This window comes from Gossypium hirsutum, chromosome A01 (assembly GCF_007990345.1).
Source record: "Gossypium hirsutum isolate 1008001.06 chromosome A01, Gossypium_hirsutum_v2.1, whole genome shotgun sequence".
NCBI classification, from domain to species: domain Eukaryota; kingdom Viridiplantae; phylum Streptophyta; class Magnoliopsida; order Malvales; family Malvaceae; genus Gossypium; species Gossypium hirsutum.
This window is the reverse complement of record NC_053424.1, coordinates 102081442-102096558: the sequence shown is the minus strand read 5'-3', so window position 1 is coordinate 102096558 and position 15117 is coordinate 102081442. Positions and strand designations below refer to the sequence as shown.

Sequence of the window (15117 nt, the reverse complement as noted above, 5' to 3'; positions counted from 1 at the left end):
GAGTGAATCCAAAATAGTGGGAATTGATTTGATCCGGGAAACTGAAGACAAAGTTTGGATTATTCAAGATAGTTTGAAAGTTGCATCTGATCATCAAAAATCTTACACGGATCTGAAAAGAAAAGATATAGAATTTACTATTGGCGATCAAGTATTCCTGAAAGTTTTTCCATGGAAGAAAGTGATATGTTTCGAAGGAAAGGAAAGCTGAGTCTAAAATTTATAGGACCATATGAGATTGTTGAAAGAATCAGTCCTGTAACTTATAGATTAGCCTTGCCCTCTAAGCTCGAGAAAATCCATAATATGTTTCATGTTTCAATGCTAAAGTAGTACAAATCTGATCTTTCGCATGTGATTCCTCATAGTGAGATTAAGCTACAACCAGACTTAACGTCTTCGAAAGAACCAGTAAGAATTTTAGCTCAGGAAGTCAAAGAATTGCAGAATAAATGAGTACCATTATTAAATGTCTTGTGGCATAGACATCGTTTAGAAGAAGCTACCTGGGAAAGCGAGGAATCAATGAGACTACAATATCTGAATCTATTTTCAAGTAACAATTTCAAGGACGAAATTTTTTAAGAGGGAGAGTTGTAACAGCCCGATTTTCAGTGGAGACGGAAAAGTGATTTCGAGTCTACAAATTTCCATCTTATCGACTTGTAAATATTATTTTTTTAGAATATTTATAGAGTCATTAGAGTCGTATTAAAATTTGATTTAGAAATTTTAACATTTAGATAGTTAATTAAGGAAAATGACTAAATTGAAAAATATGAAAAACTTGATAATTAGTGCATTTAATTGATTAAATAGCTTGAAAGTTAATTGAAGAGGGACTTAAATGTAAACTAGCCCTAACTAAATTAGTGGGACAGTTAAACAAGTGAAAAAGATAAAAATATTAAGTATTAATGGAAAAATGCAAAATAACTTGAAATTAGTTAAAAATAAATAGAAAAACAAAACAATTTCTATTCATTTTCTTCATCTTGGCTGAATTCAACATTTGGGGGAGAGTTTCACATTTCAGTTCTTTATCTTCATGCATGTAAATGAATTTTATACTCGTTTCTTGTAATTTTTATGCTTTTGATATCGTTGCAACTAGGTCTAGTTAGCCTGTACCTTCGTTTTTGATTCTGTTAAAAATTTTAGAAGTTTCCATTGTTGAATATTGAATTTTTTTTATGAATATCATGTATTTGGAGTTTTGATTGTGTTGTGTGATGATTTTGTATAGCGATTTTTGTTAAATTTTAATTTTAGGATTAAATTGAGAAAATTTCAAAATATTAGGATTTGATAGTGAATTTGATGTTTATTAGGGGATGTTTGAGGGCCTAGTATATTTGGATAAATCTTGACTTGAGAAAATTGGTTAATTTGGTAAATTTCGAGTTAATAGACTAAATTACAAAAATGGTAAAAGTTTGGGATAATTATGTAATTTTGGAAAATAAAAAGGTATTAATTGTGAAATGGTTTGGAAATGAAGTATATGCTGATAAATGAAGAATTTTACATTTTAGATCAAAATCTCGTAGATACTCGTGGAAAAAGAAAAATAGCAGAATAGTCCATTAACTTTTGCAACGACTACAATTTAGTTCAGGTAAGTTCATACGGTTAAAAATTAACATTTGTTTTAATTGGTTATTGTTATTATATATATATATCCTATTGTTGGAAATGAATTATTGTTTGGATTATAAATTTGATATTCGGTTTGAAATGAACGCGGGATAGAGTACATTCGTGTTTTGGTGTATTACAAGGGTTTGGAGTGGTGATGGTATTGGAGGGAGATATTAACATATTACCCAAGTAAATCAAGGTTCAACATTTGTTGCGAACTCTCGTATTGTACTTTTTGTTTGGCATGATTCAGGTGGATCAAATTTTTTTGAGCTTTTGTTTAGCTCTTACGAGCTTTTGTTTAGATCTTTTGAGCTTCTGTTCAGCTCTTACGAGCTTTTGTTCAGCTCTTTTGAGCTTCCGTTAAGCTCTTTTGAGCTTCTGTTGGCGTGTTCGGGAGGACTAGCTCTTATGAGCTTTTGTTGGCAATATACTCTTACCCATAAGTCATTCTTCAAATGGAAAATCTTGGTAAGGTAATCTGTTTAATGAATTTGAAAGATATGTTATTTGTTTCATATTGATATGAATACAAATGTATTTATTGATTAAAGTTGTGAACGGCAGAGAGTTCTCTTGGATGATTATTATTATTTGAATTATTATAGTTAGTTCGGTAAGATTTATCATTTAACTCGTCAAACTTACTAAGCTTCATTAAGTTTACTTGTGTTGTTTTATGTCATTATAGATTCTCGGAAGGTTGGACAATAGATCGACACTCAAGTCACACTATCTAGCTTATATCGGTAGTTTTGAAATGTATAATTTAGATTATATGGCATGTATAGGCTGTTGTGCAGTTTTGGTTAATGTTAGGCTTATGTAAATATTATGAATAATATTTTGTGCAAATAACCAACTTACATATTATATGAGAATGAGGTATAGTCGTTATGCTAGTATGTATGATATATATAATTGAATTTTAGTGATTATGGTACGTTTGATAGGTATTTTGATCACGGATTGCTTGAATAAATTGATGAATTGAATCAATGTTTATTTTTTTGTAAAATTGTATATACGTATCGTACCAATGAGAGTACATTGGTTAGGCACTTATTAGGTTTGATTTTGATGTGTTTTTAGCTCGATTAATGTCATTTTGAATTGGTATTTTGGTTGGTATTTGAGTTTTTAAGGTCCAAGCAATTTGAAATGGTAAACTTGAGTTTTAAGTTTCAAGGCATACAAGTCAGGTAGTTATACGGCCTAGCAAACGGCCTGGCACACGGGAGTTTGAGGTCATTTCGAGGGGTACACGGCCTGGCACACGGGCGTGTGGCTTGGCTATATAACCCAAGTCAGTGAGTTACACAGGCTAGGACACGGCTGTGTGTCCCTATTTCAAATGTCCACACGGCCTAAGACACATGCATGTGTCTCAGCTGTGTGACCCCTGCAGTCCAAAATTTTCAAATTTTTCCTAAAATTTCCAAATGCTTTCGAGTTAGTCCCAGATTGTTTCTATAGTATTTTTAGGGCCTTGAGGGCTCGATTAAGGTACATTATGAATGTAATTTGTTTATGTTTGTATTAATGTATGATTTGAATGGTTTACTATTCTGTTTGTCTAGTAATGCTCTATAATCATGTTTCGGCAACGGATACGGGTTAGGGGTGTTACAAAGCATGTGAAATTTGTCATTGTGTTAAGCAGACTAGAAATAGCTTTCCAATTAGTGAACAGAAAGCCACTCATATTTTTTAGTTTATTCATTGTGATTTCTAAGGGTTTTATGGCACTCATTAATTGTAAATCTCATTATTTTTTTTACATTAGTTAATGATTTCTTTGGGCTGTTTAGGTAAAAAGGAGGTTTTCAAAGTTTTCATGTCATTCATTGTTATGATTGGTCGTCAATTTTCTTAACAAATAAAGTGTGTTAGAAGTGATAATGGGACAGTATTTAATCATCTCTAGGATTCTTTTCTTGTAAATGACATTATTTTTCAAACATCTTGTGTTGGTACTCCTCAACAAAATGGGAGAGTGGAGAGGAAACATCAACATATTTTAAATGTAGCACATGGTACATTTCTAGGGAAATCTTCCTATACCTTTTTAGGGGGAGTGTGTCTTGGCTCCTTCTCATCTCATTAATTGGACTCTTTCAGCTCTTTTTCAAAATAAAACACCCTATGAAATGTTGTTTGGTAGCCCTCCTTTGTTTGATGATTTTCTTATGTTTGGCTGCTTATGTTTTGCCCATAATCAACATTCTAAGGGTGATAAGTTTGTCAGTCGAAGTCGAAAGTGTGTTTTTTTTGGGTACCTTTTTGGTAAAATGGGTTGATATTTATATGATCGTGATTCTAAGAAGTTTTTTATGTACTGTGATGTGAAATTTTTTTAGGATATTTTTTTTTGTATTTGGATGGGAATGCTACAACCATTGAGCTTGACAATGCTACTCTGCCATATGGGAATGTAGACATAATTTTTTATACATATTTTGATGAATTAGAAGTATTACAACCCGTGATAGTTCCTCTACTTGCTATTCTGCAGCTTGTGAGTTCGCCACATGTGAGCTCTCCGAAACATGCAATATTTTCTTCTTTCTCCAATGACATGTCGTCTTGTTGTTTTTGGTAATCACTAGGTAAAAGGTATTGACTATAATGAAACTTTCGCATCTATGAAAAAAAATGGTGACAGTTCAAACTTTCTTAACTATTACAGCTTCGAAAAATTTAGAGTTACATCAGATGGATTTCCATAATGCCTTCTTGTATGGTGATCTTGATGAAGAGGTTTACAATAAGCTTCCTCCAGGTTTTACTTGTGATAAGCCTAGAATGGTTTGTCATTTGCACAAGTTTTTGTATGGGTTGAAACAAGCTCTTCGGTGTTGGTTTTGCGAAGCTTGTTATTGCACTAAAAGGGTATGGATTTCTTCAATCATATTCTAATTATTCTCTCTTTATATACACTAAGGGATCTGTACATATTAATGTATTGATGTTGATGATTTGCTTATTTTTGGGAATGATTCAGCTTCTTTGAAAACTTTTAAGGGGTATTTCAATTATTACTTCCATATAAAGGATCTTGGTGTTTTGAAATATTTTTTGGGGATAGAGGTAGCTCGTAGCTCTTTGGGGTTTTTTCTTTGTCAAAGGAGATATGCACTTGATATTATTTTAGAGGCGAGTCTTTTGGGAGCAAAGCCCACAAGATCACCAATAGAGAAAAATCATAAATTAGCGCATGCTACAAGGACAACTTTGTCTAATCCTGAGTCGTACAGATGGTTAATGGGTCGTTTGATTTATTTGGCAGTGACCAGACCTGATTTGGCATACTCAGTTCATGTCTTATCCTAGCTTATGCATGAGCCGAGGCAAGAGCATTGGGACGAGGCTCTACTTGTTGTTCAGTACTTGAAAGGCTTTCCTAGCTAAGGGACTCTTTTGAGATCTGATAGTGATTTGTCCTTGAAAGAGTGGTGTGATTTGGATTGGGCTACTTGTCCATTAACTCGGCGTTCGCTTACTGGCTGACTTGTCTTTTTGGGACAATCTCCTATTTCTTGGAAAACTAAGAAACAACATATTTTTTCTCGTTCTTTTACTGAGGCTGAGTATAGGTCTATGGCTTCTGCCACTTGTGAGTTCAAGTGGTGACCTTGTTATTGATCTTAGGTGTTCATCATCCTAAAGCAATTTCTTTATTTTTTGATAATCAATCTGGCTACATATTGCACAGAATCTTGTATTTCACGAGTGCACTAAACATATTGAAGTGGATTGTCACGTTGTCAGGGATGCAATCTAGGATGGGTTGATTGCACCTTCTTATGTTCCGACCTCCGTCCAGTTGGCTGACCTTTTTACAAAGGCGCTTGGTAAACTAAGATTTGAATATCTTCTCAACAAGTTAGGCATTTATGATCTGCATGCTCTAACTTGAGGATATTTATCTTTTAACAATTTGATTCCTAATAGGATATTATTATAGAATATTATCTCTTAGCAATTTGATTTCTAGTGGGGCATTATAGGATATTATATGAGATATTATCTTTTAGCAATTTGATTCCTACATAACTACTATAGAGATATATATACCCTTGAGGTCTATCAATAAAATTCAAGAGATTACCTTATTCTTGTTAACATTTAACTAAAACTAAATAGTATTACGTGGTTAGATTGTAATATGGAAAGACAACTTGTATTAGTAGATTTTTCTGGAAGTTTCTATGGTCTCAACTTTACCTAGTATATTTTTTTATAAAAAAAAATGCAAATTCATATTTCACATCTAGAGGTGTTAGTATGCAGGCCTAATTTTTTAAAAAATATTAATTAATAAAATGTAAAAAGTTTAAGCTTAAATCAGTTCTAGTCAGACCTGATTGACCAGACCAAATAGATCACCCAATTTATGAACATTGTAACTTCGACAAATAATTTAATTCCCTCTATTTATAGGGAATTTTTACTTTAGCTTATATCTTTTAAGAAACTTTGAAAATAATATATTTTATTCCCAAAGCAATTTACATATATAATATTTTTCAATTTAGTTAAAATATACCATAGTTCTTTATATTCTTTATAAATTTGAAATTTAGTTCATATACTTTTATTTTCAAGAATTTAATTTTTTTTATTTTTTAAATTTCAAATTTCAGATCCATATATTAATGCTGACAATTTTTTTTAAAATATATTGATATGACATGTTAAAATAAAGAAAAATACTTACTTAATAGTCATGTAAGTAAAAAAAAAGGTAAATTACACCAACAATCACCCAAATTTTGGGTAGCTGACAAAACAGTCATCTAGTTTTCATTTTAGTCACTAAACTTTTGAAAAGTTACAAAATAGTCCTTTTTGTCGTTTTTTGTCACAGACGTCACGGCAAAGTGACATGGCAGATGATGGCATCCTTTGTGTCGAAAAACCCTCCAGCTAGCCGGTTACTCTCAATTTAATAGCCTTACCAGCACCAATTTAGGGTAAGAGAAAAAAAAAGAAAAAGAAGAAGGAGAAGAGGAAAAAAATAGAGATGCCTAAAGTGATTCTGGTGTGCTATTGTGGAAGCCCAGCCAAATTAAACATGTCTTAGTCCAATGACAACCCAAGTAGGAGGTTTTTTGGGTGTAAGAAATTTGGTAGTGGATTTCAAAAACCATGACAGTTTTTCACCTGGTTTGATCCACCATTGACGCCCTGCTCATGAATTGTGTTGTTGGGTCTTCTAAAAAAAGTAAGAACATTGGAGGATGCAAGGAGGAGGGAGAGAAAAACATGATTTTTGGTGCTTGTATTTGTAGCTGTGTTGTTGTTTTTTAAACCCAAAATAAACTTATGTTGTTATTGTTAGCATTGAAAACCAGCTTATGTTTTGTAATATTGTTGCTTATGTTGTTATACATGGCTACTGGTATATTGTTGCTTATGTTGTTGTTATACATGGCTAACCAACTCATGTTGTTGTTTACACACTTGAAAGACTTGAAATGGGATATAATATGTGGTTGTTTCTTACAAATTGTTTTGTAATATTGTTGTTGCTTACAACAGTTAGAAAGTTGTTTTGTAATATTTGATTTCCTTTCAAAGTTGATAGACTTGAAAGAATGTTTAATCTTCATTTCTTTTGTATTTCTCAATATTCATATATCTGAAAAGATAACACAGATGAAAATAAACATTTGTATTTCTCAATTCTCACACATTTGTTTTCTCAATACTTATATATTAGAAGAGATAACACAAATTGCATGGATTAATGCTCATATATTAAGGCCAAAACGTCAAAATGTTTACAAAAGGAATGAGGGGAAAAATATTGCCAAATTTTCATACCATTCAACACAATTGAACAAATGTGAATTGTAGGAAAATTTACAAAAAATAAAAATAAAAATCAGTGACTATATGCCTAAGTTTATCAACAGTAGCAATCATAGGAAAATTTACAAAAATTAGTTTGCCTAAGTTAATAAATCAGTAGCAAAAATTAATCTGCCTAAGTTAATAAATCAGTAGCAAAAATTAATTTGCCTAAGTTAGACAAATTTACACAATTTCAAAAAGTTAACAAAATAAGGTATGTTCACAATGTCATCATTTGTCATAGATGACTCTTGAGTAGGAGGCATCCATCTAATAGTGGTTGGTTTCCTCTTGAATGGGAGCTTTTCTCTTGGGGTAGCACCTTTTTGGTGAGTTGGGGCAGCCTGTTGAGTTAGGGTACTCTCTTGCTGATTTGGGGTAGCCTGTTGTTGAGTTGGGGCAACCACTTGGTTGTGAACACCACTTTATGTCTTTTGACCTACAGGAATAAGTGAAATCTGTCAAACAATTTCATAAACAGAAGTAGTATAACTTAACTTAAGGTACTGGAATGTTTTGGCCAACTTCTCTTTTGAAACTCCTCTTTTTGTAGCTTATTCTTTTGCATTTACTGCACCTCATGTCTTCCCCTCTCTTGCTCAACCTTTCTGTTGTTTATGGTTCATCAGGTTCTTTCCTTCTCACCTCAATAGGTCTGCCAGGTGGCCTTCTTAGCATAAGAGGCAGTATTGGCAGCATGTTTGATAAAGAGGCTCATTGTTTAAAACCCTTTATTGGCTTTATAAAGTTGGAGAAAATTTGAAGCTAGGTTTTCTTGGTGTACCAGGTTTGTACATAGGTCTCTAGAAACTCATCTTTTAGATGAATGACAACTAGTGCATGTATGCAAGTGATGCCGGTGATATCCCAATTCCTATAGGAGCAGGAATCCTTAACTAGTTCCACCACATATTGACTGTCTAGGCCACATACAACCTGATACCTGTCCCCACCAGCATGTGATGGAACACACAAAAAACAGTCACTATGCTTGGTTAAAAAATAATAACTAAAACAACATTATGAGCAGGCCTACCAATAATCATACACACACACACCCTCCCCTAAAAACAGTCACTACATGCATATTATAAAAAAAATACTCATTGTATCCATATTAAAAAATAGTCAATATCATGTATATTAAAACAACAGTCATACACACTAACAATCACTGCATGCATATTAAAAAACACTCACTAAAACAGCATGTGACCAACAACATAAAGTCAAAAGGCATTAGAAAGATTAAAAAGGGTAACTTTACCTCAACTAATCTTTTATATTTACAACCAGCTTTTTCCTAATCTTTTGACACAATGTTCCTTTCCATTTGTCAGCTTCTTCTTTCTTTTTCACAATAAGCAACATAATCTTGGTCCTTATTGTTCCATCATGGTCAGAATAGGTTTCCCTCTTGTTCCAGTATCATCTACCAGTAAACAACATACAGGACTAGTGAATTACTAATGATTAGTAAGAAACGTAAAATATAAGGGTTTACGTTGTTAAAGGATTCAGAAAGATTATTCACCAACATGTCAGATCGGCTCCTAATTGAGAAGTGAGACCTTGACCAGTGAGTAGGGTTCTTTTCCTTCAACCAATCATTAGCATGTTGATTGGTTTTCTTCAGTTCATCCATGACATCCTCAAAATCCCTTGTAGTGCTTGCTCTGGCAACTTTCCAAAGAAAATCTTTCAATTCCTTTGTTTGGAAACCAGCCTTCTTGAAATTGGCATGTACATGTCTAACATAGTGTCTTGTTTCTGCTTTAGGAAACAACATACATATTGCTTCTAAAAGTCCCTGCAATTAGAACAAATACAATTTAATTCTTCGAAAAACCCTAAACCCTAAATAGAAACAACATAAAAAATAAATAAATGGAGTTTTACCTTTTGTTTGTCAGACATGAAAGATATCTAGTATGAGCTCACAATTTTCAAGTCTATCGCGAGCAACCCCAAGAACCAAAGCCATGATGCTTGGTTTTCACTTTCAACAGCAACATATGCAAAAGGATAGATGCCATTATTTGTGTCTATCCTAACAACTGTAAGCAAGTAGCCATCATAGTAGTCCTTTAAGAAACATCCATTTAAACTTACTATCCTCCTACAACCAACCCTATAACCATCTTTGTATGCCTACAGACAGACATACATCCTTTGAAACAACCTGTTATCCAGATAAAAAATTGTTGTTGTTCCCTCATTTTGAGTCCTAACCTCCAACAAATACTCATAAATCTTCTTATATTGAACCTTATGAGCTCCTTCAATTAATTTCAATGCCTTAAGTTTAGCCCTCCTACATTTGGTTTGTGAGACTATGCAACATAAATCTCATTTGACATCTTGTTGTAATGATTTCAGAGAATAATCAGGATCAATAATGAATTTTTCTTTATAATGTTCACCTATCCAAGCTAAGGTTACATTCTTATTTTTATAGAATTTAAAACAAGTATGGTTAGGGTTTGAACTCCTAAATTGCCAAGTTTGGTCAATAGGGTCATTAGGGTTTAGTCTAAAGGCCCATATGAACCAAGAATATTTTTTACTGCAGATTGCCTTTAACCTTTTTAGATCATTTTTGAGAAACTTAATAAAATAACTATTCAACCTACCATATTGCTTGTCAGCTTCTTTTAGACTATCTTTAGACTTAAATAACATTCCAACCTTAAGTCTAAGATTACTCATGTCATTCTCTAGGTTGAACTCAAACCAATTTTGGCCATCTGAGTCAGATTCATGTGCACTATCTAACCTCCCAAAATCATCACTATCACATAGTTAACCTACTTATATACCATTCATGTTTAAACCATCTAAATTAACTCTTATCCTATTAGACACATCACTTTCAAATGCATCACTACTAGAAACATCATTACCAGACACATCACTACCAGACATTTCTTTTTCATTCTCATTAAAATTGTCATCAAGTAAATCTACCAAACGAATTACTCATCAATAAAGGCAGACAACATAGGCAAACACTTTAACCATTTCTATCAGACATAACCAATACAAAATAATTTAATACGAACACAACCATTTCTGTCATGCACATGGCAGACAATAACCAATACAAAAATAATTTAATACAAACACAACCATTTTTTTCATGCACATGGCAGACAATAATCAAACATTTTAACCCTACACCTAGGTAATGACAGACAATAACCAATACAATATAGAAGGTAAATAACAAATTTGATATTGTCATATAAATATAGTAGTTAGGATATAAACAATGACAGATACAAACAATAAACATCAATTTGATACAAACAATAAACATCAATTTGATACAAACAATAAACATCATGCACATGGCATACCATACACATTGTATGTCATTCACTTTAATAACCAAACCCTAATCTGTCATACACATTAATAAGAAATAAAACCAAAATAAAAATAACCCTAAATCAAAATCAAAATCAAAATCGAAATCAAAATCTAAATCTAAATCTAAATTGAAATCGAAATCAAAATTAAAATCGAAATAACTCAAAATAACCCTAAATCGAAATAACCCTAAATCCAAAAAATAAAAAACTAAATGCAGAAACTTACCCGTTAAAGTGGATGTAACAATATTGGTAGCTTCTTTTCTATTGACCATTGTTGCTAAGAATCAAAAACACTAAATGGTTTCTAGTTTCGTCTTCTTTTCTCTCCAAACCAAAAAGACCAATCGTTTTCTAACCCTATACCCTGTTAATAGATTATTGAATCAATTTCTAACCCTAAACCAACCTTCTTAATCGATTCCTGAATCAATTTCAAACCCAAACCAACCCAAATCACAATCAAAATTTTCCCAAATCTATTTTCTTTTTTTTCCCAAATCCCCTTAATCAGAATCTATTCCTAATTTTTTACCCTAAACCAACAAAACCCTTCAATTTTTTTCCCTAAACCCGCCCCAAACCAAGACCCATCAGCTGGTTAACTTGCCACATCAGCGGTCCCGTTAACACACTAACGAAAACTATTAATTAGTGATTATTTTGTCACCTTTTTATAACGTTAGTGATTGTTTTGTAACTTTTTGAAAGTTGAGTGACTGGAATGAAACCTAGGTGACTGTTTTGTCAGCTACTCCAAAGTTAGGTGACTGTTGATGTAATTTACCCTAAAAAAATTATGTTTTAATGAACTTAAATTTAACAAAATAATTTCAACACTCTTAACCGTTAGATCTATATTTTAAAATATAAAATGTAAAAATAATTTTTTTAAAAATAAAAATAAAAATAAATTTAAAATTACATATTATCTTTGAAATTTTTAAGGTTACAACAATTATATCGTCTTTGTATCTCTAGATCTTTTTAACATTTCAATTTTTTTTATAATCATACTAAACACCAAAAACTTTTTAAACCACAATTTTGTATTTTTAAAATAAATTAATTTTCTTTACACTGGGTTAATTATTTGTTTTGTGTTAAATTATAGAGTAAATTTTGAAGATTAAAACATACTCTAATCAAGGTTTTCAAATTAGACCAATAGTCGAACTAGTTAGACTATTGATTCATACAGTTCGATTAAATAAAATCATTAAAAAATCATAAAAGTTAAAAAAAATAAAAAAAATCAATTAAACCAATATTTTAGCTTGGTTTAACCAGTCTGTATCAACTCACAAGTCAATTGGTTTGGTACCTCTCTATAGACCAATAACCGGACCAATCCCCAGTCCAATTCAAACAACCATGATTCTAAGTCTCTATACACTTTTTAACATTTGGAATTTAGTATCTCTACTTTTATTTTCAAGAATTTAATCCCTATACTTTTTGGATTTAAAAATAAACTTTCAAATTATATATAAACATATAACATTTTAATAAAAAAGTTAACGATATAGTTAATAACATTATAAAAAAGATAGAGATCAAATTATGTTAGAAATTAAAGTATAAGGATTGAAATTCAAATTTAAACATAATAGAGGACCAAATTTGATATTTAACCATTTAGTTGTAATGCAAAGAAAAGAATAGCATAGTAAATACACGTGTGAAAGCAGGTTGGACCTTCTAAATGCGGAGGTTGATGTTTTGTCAACACTTGCTTTAAGTAGCAAGATGGCCTAAAAAAGGTAACCAAAATCAGCCGTTGATTTCAACATAATAAAAATAATATTCTTACAGGTTGAAACCATTTAATTTAGAGTAGTGAGAAGTGGTGACAGGGCAAATTTATTCACTAGTTCACCAAAAAAGGAAGTTGGACCTCTTGCCAAACTTGCTTGGGAAGGTTGCTGGCAAGGTTATGTTTGGGCAGCTTGTAACACAAGAAACCTCCCATGAATCTATAAAAAGCCAATGAAATCACAATTGGAAAGCACTACTTTTTTCTGCATTTCAAATTACCCAAAAAAAGTCTCAAAGATGTTTTCTCTCAAAAACATCCCCTCAACATCGTCAATCCTCTCAACATATACAACATTCACAGCATCAGCCATGCTGATTCGAAGCGTGGCTACCGAAGTTCAAGCCATAATCAATCAGCTCATTCCAGAACAACTCCGGAACTTGTTACTGTCAAAACTTGGAGGCCTTTATTCAAACCCTTCTTCCCAAATGACTCTCCTCATCAATGACTAAGATGGCTACTGCATCAACGAACTGTACGAAGCTTCCCACACCTACTTACAGACAAAAATCACGCCATCGATGAAGAGGCTTAAGGTTTCCAAGGCTCCAAGAGACAAAAAGGTAATTGTAAACATACACAAAGGTCAAAAGGTTGTTGACATGTATGAAGGAATCCAAGTCAATTGGGAAATGACATGTGTTGAGACAAAAGATGATGAGCAAGGGAAGTTTGAAATTAGAGTGCTTGAGCTCAGTTTTCACGATAAATTCATGGAAACTGTGATAAATTCTTACTTGCCATATGTAATGGAGAGGTCCAAAGCCATAAAAAAAGAAAATAAAGCGGTGGAACTCTTTTCACTTGGAAACTTTTGTGGAGACTACTATGGAGCATTGGGATAAACCAATCTTGATCATCCAGCAACATTTGATAAACTGGCAATGGATCCCGCTGTCAAAAAAGAGTTAGTCGACGACTTGGACAGATTTGTTCGAAGAAGGGACTACTACAAAAGAGTAGGAAAAGCATGGAAACGTGGCTACTTACTGTATGGTCCTCCAGGAACAGGCAAGTCGAGCTTGATTGCTGCCATCGCTAACTACCTAAAATTCGACATCTATGACCTCGAACTCACGAGCGTTTCCAGCAACTCACAGCTTCGAGGGTTGTTGGTTTCAACCAGAAATCGATCAATGCTTGTGATTGAGGATATTGATTGCAGCATTGAACTCCAGAATAGACAAGCTGGTCCTGGGGGATGTGGGCAAGGTACAAACGACGAGGTAACACAACGATTATAGTGTTTCATGCATAACTAATCATATTCAGACATGGGTATAGGGATATATACCCAGATACACAGAAAACTTACAAAAAAAAGTTGGAACATAACTGATCGGGCACACGCCCGTATTTGACACTCACCAAATTCGAGTAACATGGCAACTACGTAAAGGTTTCTCCTATTACTTGACTGCCTTGTACAAGTGGCCACTTCAAGCATGCCCAAAAATGAATCAATAATATCAAAACAAATCTATACAAGTTCCGTAAATGACTAAACTGTTGCTAATATCAATCGTCATGACAGTTAACTTTATCAGGGTTGCTTAATTTCATCGACGGGCTATGGTCAAGCTGTGGTGATGAGAGGATAATAGTGTTTACAACCAATCACAAAGAGAAGATAGACCTGCTTTGCTAAGGCCAGGCCGCATGGACATGCATATCCACATGTCTTACTGCACCCCTAGTGCATTCAGGGTTCTTGCTTCCAATTATCTATGCATCACCGATCATGATCTGTTCAATGAAATTGATAAACTGATGTTGGCAGTAGAGGTAACTCCTGCACAAGTTGCAGAGGAGCTTATGAAGAGTGAAGACACAGATATTGCCCTTCAAGGACTCATCAACTTCCTTCGGTACAGGAAATTGTAATCTGAGAACTGTAATTCAGGTGGCAGAGAAGCAGATTTGGAAGAGCAAAATGAAAGCAAGGCCAGAGAAAGAGTTTGTGCAATTGATAAAATTGGTAAGATAAACAAGACGCCAATCAGAAAGAGAAAATATGGGAACAAGAGAAAAAGTTGACAAGCAGATCCTTGTATTTGTATTTTTTCTATATTTATATCAATAATAAAATTTACAAACATCTTACAATCATTTATTTCTACATTATATTTTCTTTTATCTTCTAAACAGAACTCATGAGATCAACATATAGAAGTGGAAAAACCAAGTGAACGTTAATCACTTTCTGCATTCAACTTTTTCACATTTAACATCATATAGAATTAACATTACCATCTACTTTTTATTCATCCCGCATGGAATGTAGCAACATAGACCACTAATTGCTTCTATAGAGGTGGCATTTTATCAAACATCTGATACCACAATCCAACTATCTTACTATACTGAAATGAAAATACAAACAAAACAATATAAACCGGTGTCTGTAATTATCTAGACCTGACA

The 15117-nt window shown here is 32.9% G+C and overlaps 1 pseudogene; it reads left to right on the top strand.

Moving 5' to 3' along the window:
- Positions 1-12910: 12910 nt before the first annotated feature.
- On the top strand, positions 12911-14723 carry LOC107916657 (protein HYPER-SENSITIVITY-RELATED 4-like; annotated as a pseudogene).
- Positions 14724-15117: the final 394 nt, after the last annotated feature.